This window comes from Macadamia integrifolia, chromosome 2 (assembly GCF_013358625.1).
Source record: "Macadamia integrifolia cultivar HAES 741 chromosome 2, SCU_Mint_v3, whole genome shotgun sequence".
In the NCBI taxonomy this organism is placed as follows: Eukaryota; Viridiplantae; Streptophyta; class Magnoliopsida; order Proteales; family Proteaceae; genus Macadamia; species Macadamia integrifolia.
Genome location: NC_056558.1, coordinates 39,032,824 through 39,040,136, shown reverse-complemented (window position 1 = coordinate 39,040,136; position 7,313 = coordinate 39,032,824). Strand labels below are relative to the sequence as shown.

At 31.9% G+C, this 7,313-nt stretch overlaps 1 long non-coding RNA gene across 1 annotated transcript; it reads right to left on the bottom strand.

Annotated features, from left to right (window-relative positions):
* Nucleotides 1-6,376: 6,376 nt before the first annotated feature.
* Nucleotides 6,377-7,313, bottom strand: LOC122090835. The gene is made up of 2 exons (XR_006143745.1): nucleotides 7,168-7,313; nucleotides 6,377-6,675 (listed from the first exon to the last, which is right to left on the bottom strand). It is a non-coding gene; the product is annotated as an uncharacterized LOC122090835 (long non-coding RNA).

Genomic DNA, 7,313 nt, shown 5'->3' with positions numbered 1-7,313 from the left:
GGGGGGTTAGGCATCAAAGTAAATGAAGTTTGACCGATAAATTCATGGGATCAAACAAACAATAACAAGTGGTCCAAAGAGATACCAAAAGACAACCCAAATTAAGCAACCGAACACACATAAAAACAGACAAATCAGCACAAAGTTGAAGAACACCCAAATCTTTCCCTTTTATCATAAAGGTTAAAAAAATATAAAAGATTGTAAAGCGCAAATCTAAGAAATTCGGGATGCGAGACGAAGAAAAGAAGGGGGAAAAACGACAGCCAACCATGAGATCCAGATCAAGGAAACAAATTCAAATCAAACACTTAAACAGACATACCAGAAGGAACATGAATATAGGAGAAAACCTATCCAAAAAAAAAAAATGAATATAGGAGAAACTGAAATCAAACATACAGGAAACAAAAAAAAAATGCTTACTATTCAGGATTCATGGCGGAAATCAACGGAGGATCCAAAGTATCTAATCTGAACTCGAATTTATCGTTCAATCGAACGTTCGAATCCACAGGTGCCAACTCAGTCCTGGACGAAACGAGAAACACGAAAAAAAGAAAATAAAGAAAACTAAAAGATCTGCTTTGGAATAAGAGGAAAACCAGAATCAGTGGGACAATTGCGTCGTAATGGGGTATATATAGGAGTAATTTTCTGTCTTATTGAATGCTTCGTCAGTCGTCACTAATACGCTTTACATTCACACGCAAAAAAGTAACATTTAATTTGGAATAAGATGGATAAGGTGACGCCGTTATTTAAATTCCTATTTTCCTCTAATATTTTCTTATATCCTGTTTAAAAAATATGCGTATTTTCTTTCTCCTGGTTATAACTATGTGGATTCGTTATATAATATTTAAAAAACAAACAAATCAAAATAATTTCCATTTTTATTTTTTTGTCAAGTTCAAGGACCTATTAACAATTACATAATGGATCCAAGGGGTGTAGTAGGCTGGGTTGGGTTGGGTTTCTTAAAACCCTAGCCCAACCCTGACTCTCTTTAACTAATCTCAAATCCGTCTTGATCCTGACTTAGGGTTGCAAAACTTCAACCCAAGCCCAACTTTTACCCGCCCTGATTGACCCTGAATTTTTAGGGTTGGGCCGGAAAGATCCTGATTGACCATGACCCTGACCCTGACCCTAACCATGCAAAATATGAAATAACTAAAAAATAAAAAATATTCATAATAAAGAGGAGATAAAAAATACAAAGTCACAAATTACTTGTCACGAAGAGAACATCCTAAAGCAAACATTAAAACAATATAAATAACTCCAACTATTATGGCAAACAATGAGGAGATCATCCTAAGAAAAAAAAAATCTAAAAAATTCTAATTATTTGTCATGATAAACAAACAGATCATCCTAATAAGGCAAACAATCTGAATATCTCATAACATTTGTCATTTTAAATAAAGAAGAGAACATTCTAAGAAAACAAAAAACCAAAAGTCAACATCATGGGCAAAAACTAGGACCATGTCAGGCCAAAAGTCTGGGTAAAAAAATCAAGGCCAGATTCAGGGCAGTCAAAAAACATCAACCCTTACCCACCCTAACCCTAACTCAAGGTCTGAAATTTCAGGGTCAGGCCGACACTTATGACCAAAATTTTTAGATCGGTACTTGTTTGGGATCAGGGTGGATTCAGGCCGTCAGGGCCAAACTTACACCCCTAATAGATTCACATAGAGACCAAGTACAAACCCACAGGAGCATGGTTTCAAGTATTGGTGTCATATCGATGGTATTGTATTGTATTTGTATCTGTTGGGACCGATACCGATACCAATACCAATACCTGACTAATTTGAATAAGTTACCCATACTGTCTAAGAGGTAAAATAGTGATAAAAATGTACTCTTTTGAAAAAGCATGGATTAAAGTGATCCATATGCACTGATTCAACGCCATTATGTAATAGACTCACATAAGAATCGAATACAGACCCACAAAGAGCATGGTTTCAAGTATCAATATCTTATTGGCCATATCATGTTGATATCGATTGAGACCAATACCAATATATGATCGATCCGGATCAGTTATCTCTATCATTTCAGGGTAAAATAGTAATAAAAATCCACTTTTATGAAAAAAGCAAGGTAAAATTAACCTATATGTATCGGTCCTATCCAAATTGGTATCGACACAATATAGATACCTAAACCCATGACGAGGAGCATGGAAAATACCATATTTCCTGAAAAACGAAAAAATTGGTACAAGTCAAGAATTAATGCACGTGGGAGGAATTGATCAAATGGCCAACCTTAGGTAGGTAGAACACTGCAAACCGCCAGATCAAGGCCCATGTGTGCATTTATTTTTTTATTGAGTTGCCGTGTAAAATGCTGATATATATCCATAACGTATTGATCCCTATGAATATTATTAGTGCATAATTTTTATTTTATAAGATTTTTTTTTTTGAATAAATTATTTGATAAGATTGTTAATGGATAAAACCAAGAGAGGAGGAATGCGTGACTTAAAAATACAGCTTGGACTGCACCAATTACGCAATTAACAATGTTAATACTTGGTAGGTTGCTTACGGCATAATACTAACGTGTCATATATGATTCTTGACATTTTTTTTTCAAAGAAAAAATGGTGTTCAATAATAGTGATTATAATCCCAAGACAAACCCCCATACGGTAAGCATCACTTCTGTAGGACCAACGAATGATGGTGGGCATGCCAAGACGATTATGAACATTGAAAACCCCATAAGATAGGGGATAAAAATTATTATTATTTGACCAATGACTAAACAATAAAATTTTGGCGGCTCACATAATCTATGAAATCAACAAAATGCTTATATTTTCCGTTGAAAAGTGTTTTTGAGCCTAAAACGTATTCCGACATCAATTATGATTATTTTTTTATTTTAAAGAATAAAAATCACTTTGTTAGAAAGTATCAGAAATACTATAGGTTCAGACAACCCTTTTCATTTCACAATTCTTCTATTTTTTTTTTTATAAAGTTCCATAATTTTTCTTCACCAAAAAAATAATATAATTTTTCTATTGCTTCTTCTATTTGAGATATCGGGAATGGGATAAGTGAGTCAGAACTCAGAACTAGTTGGAAAAAAAATCCGTACAATATCTATAAAAAATCGGTTTGAAACGCTTATGATCGAAAATTCATATAATTCAAATCACCTTGGACAATTCATATTTTTCTCACGTTGTCACGCAAAAAAATCTTGCTAGAATGGAGACAAAATTTTCTAGAGAGATTGGAGGTATAGAGGAAAGTTTGTAATTCCACGTAAAAATTTAGACCATTTGATGCATCTCCCTTTTCCCCTTCTTCCTATTTTCACAACTTCTGTTCTCTAAGGCTATGTTTGTTAGCCAAGAGAAGAAAATAAAAGAAAAAAAAATCTAGAAAATAAAGGAAAAAAAAAAAAAGAATAATAGAAATGAAATGGTGAAAAAAAAAATGTATCTATGTTTGACTACCATTAGAAGAGAAAAAAATAAAAGTTTTTATATTTTCTCATGTTTTCTTGTGTTTTTGGTAATATATATATATTTTTTAAACATAAGAAAACTTCACAATTCCCAAAGAGAATTGTAAATAAAAAAACTGAATCTTCTCTTTGATGAAGACATACCAAGCACAAAGAAACATTTTTAAACTAAGAAAAAGTACAATTTTCATACTTTTGTACTATTTTCTTGGTTTAAGAAATTCGCATTGCATTTAGCATGTCTAGAACCAAGGTTGTGTTTGGTAGCCAAGAGAATAAAAGAAAAGAAAAAAGTACAAAAATTATACTATTTTTTTAATTTAAGAAATTCTCATTGTGCTTGGGTGTTTAGGTAGCCAAGAGAAGAAAATAAAATAAAATAAAAAGTACAAATATTGTACTATTTACTTGGTCTCAGGAATTCTCGTTGCATTCAGTATGTCTAGAACCAAGGTTGTGTTTGGTAGCCAAGAGAAGAAAATAAAAGAAAAAAATATAAAAATTAAACTATTTTTTTAGTTTAAGAAATTCTCATTGTGCTTGGCATGTCCCGAACCAAGAGAAGATTTTTTTTTTTTAATTTCAAAATTCACCTTGAAAATGATGAAATTTTCTTCTACAAAAAAAGAAAAAAACTTTTCTTTTCTTTCATTCTAATGGTAATGGTAGCTAAACATACATAGTTTTTCTTTTTTTTTTACCATTTCATTTATTTTCTTTTCTTCTCTTTTCTATAATTTCTTTCTTTCTTTACATTTTTTTTTTTTTTTTTATTCTCTTGGTTACCAAACACAGCCCAAGAGAATATTGTTTTTATGAATTTCAAAATTCACATTGGGAATAGTGAAGTTTTATTCTACTGAAAAAAATTATAATTTAAAACATAATAAAAAATAAAATAAAATAAAAATGAAAAGAATAAAAACTTTTCTTTTCTTCTATTGGTAGCAAAATAGACATAATTTTTTATTTTTTTTATCATTTCATTTATTTTATACTCTTTTTCTTTTCATTTCTTTTCTTTTCTTGGCTACCAAGCATAGCCTTATGGTAGGAGCAAAGATTTTCAATATTTCTTTTTATCTTCGAAGTGAATTTGAGCCTATTTGGGACTTGCATGTTCCTCTCACGTCATTCTCTCCCTTAATACACATAAGTAAATGCTCTCCTTGTCCCTCTTATGGTTTTTATGTTGTTATTTTCTGCAATCACAATAAATACTCGAACCCTATGAGAAATACATGCAACATGATCTAACTACACACCTACCAAATAGTAATTTAATTAATATTAAGTTCACTGTACATCCACAATGGTACTTATTCTTTCATTGCATCTCATCTAAGGACTCCTCATTTTGCAAAAAAAAAATAATAATAATAATAAATAACAAATAACAAAAAATAAAAAATAAAACAAAACAAAACATTTCTTTTCTTTTCTTCTAATGGTAATGGTAGCCAAATATACATACTTTTTTTTTTCTTGCCATTTCATTTATTTTCTATTATTTTATTTTCTTCTATTTTCTATAATCTTTTTTCTTTACATTTCTTTTCTTTTCTTTTCTATAATCTTTTTTCTTTACATTTATTTTCTTGTATGTTGCAAAATAGAAATACAAAGAAAAATAATGGTACAAACCGTACAATCAATTAGAGTCTACGAATTAACACATAACTAAACAATATTGAGCAGAGCAAAAATACAAAAAAATACAATACATGCACATGTATCACTAGTTTACTAGAAGTACAAAGAAATTACAATTTTTATACCTCCCTTTATTTGTTTACTTCTTCGTTTGTGTTGTTGTTGTTTACAAACACTCTAAGAGTTGAAGCACGTTTGGCAACAACGGTGCTACTGGAGAAGACGTGAATGAAACACAACATGGTTTCACCATTTCTACGTGCAGATAGCTACAAATAGGCAAAATATATATTGAAAGAAGGTCCCCAGAGGGCTTATTCACTACAATAGTCAAGGGTTCTCTAGTTAAAAGTAAAGGGCTTATTCACTACAAGTTTTTGGACTTCTTCCTATAGAAAACTAACATATGATAAAGATAACGACCTCTCAGGTGGAGATGGAGATGAAGATAGAGGTTCCATAGGATTGAAGAAGTATAAAAACACTTTCATGTTAACAAACGCACACCACTCCTGCAAAAGTACAAAAACACTTTCATATTAATAAATACATTCCACTCCTGCAAAAGTGTTTCCCAAGAAGAATGGGGCCCAGGGGGAGGGGGAAAACACATTTACGACCTAGAAGCACTCCTACAGAACATAAGTTTCATCAAATGTAACTGAATATGCCAAAAAAAAAAATCTTACTTAAGTCTATCAAAATTATAAATAACGAGTTTAACTCTAGGTGGGATGGAATTACTTTACCAAAATTTCCAACCAACTTGGACACTTTTATCTTATTATTTATCGTACCTTAAGACAATAGGTTCCAATCTTACAATAGAAAGCTGCTCAAACCATTATGAAATGAGAAATACCATATTCCATGATGGCAAATGAGGAAGAAGAAAAAAAGCGATATTGGATTAATTCAAAATAAAAAAATAAATGGAAAATAAAGAACAATAAAATTTAGGAAAAAATTTCCCATGCAGCCAATGCATACTATCCCCCAATCATGTAGGGCCCAAGTGGATGATATTGTTCCCCATGCCACCATTGGTGTAGTGTATGAGACTCCCCCAACACATACAACATGGAAACCCCTCTAAAAATATAATCATATCATATTGCCATTTGTTTTTATGAAGGGATTTTCTTATTGACACCCTTTAAGGTGTTAAGTACGAAATATAAGCATACACCCATAAAGGTGTGCTTTAGACAATCTCTTCTATAAATATAACAGTACATTGCTATTAAAGCAATAATATACATACATACAAGAAAGCTTTATAAACTCATGAATAAAGTCTATAGCTTCTCTGAGCTCCTCCTCTGCAAATCCTCTGGTAGTCATTGCAAGTAAGCACTCTTATCACCTTTGTAATCTCAAATTAGGAAATCAATATCAAGGACAAAAAAGATCCCAGAAATATGCAAAAAAGTATACTTTACCAGGCACCAAATTTTTGTTCAAACTAATAGAGGTTACGTCAGGGATTTTCTCAACTCTAGCTCCATCAATGTCCTATTGTATGGTGGAAAAAAAAATCATGAACAATTCAATAGAGAAAATAAACTTGAAAACTCATCAATCTGTTTATAGATCGAACTGAACAACTATAAAGTATAACCCAATTTGGCAAACTAACAGTACTCCAAGTCCTGTAGCAACTAGACATAGCAGACCAAGGGGAAATTCAGGGTGTTGGTTTTACTTACTAATAGGAGAAAGAGAAAATAATCAGATTGTTGTTCTTTGAAGAAGAAACGTAATCCAAAATTGAGTAGATCTAAAGTATTTATGAACTAACTATACTGTCTGATAAAATGGAAGCTTCTCTGAAACCAGACATTACAATCTGAAAGCATATTAATAGAAGAAGGAAAGAAATAGACAAAGGCGGATCTCCTCTGCATTTTAAACTCTACAATTAAAACCCTAAACCAAAGACAATAACGAGAGAGGGAGAGAGAGAATTGTACCGCAAAGGTCGGATCTCCTCCTCTATTAGTTTACCTTTTGATGTTCTGTATCTACCTTCCTTCACCTCCATTGTTTCCCTTCGCTGCTCTCTATCAAGCTTCACCTCTGTTGCATCTTCCCATCGGTCGAACGAGTACAAAGAAAGGTAAGAGAAGGGAAGAGAGTTATCTACATCCGCT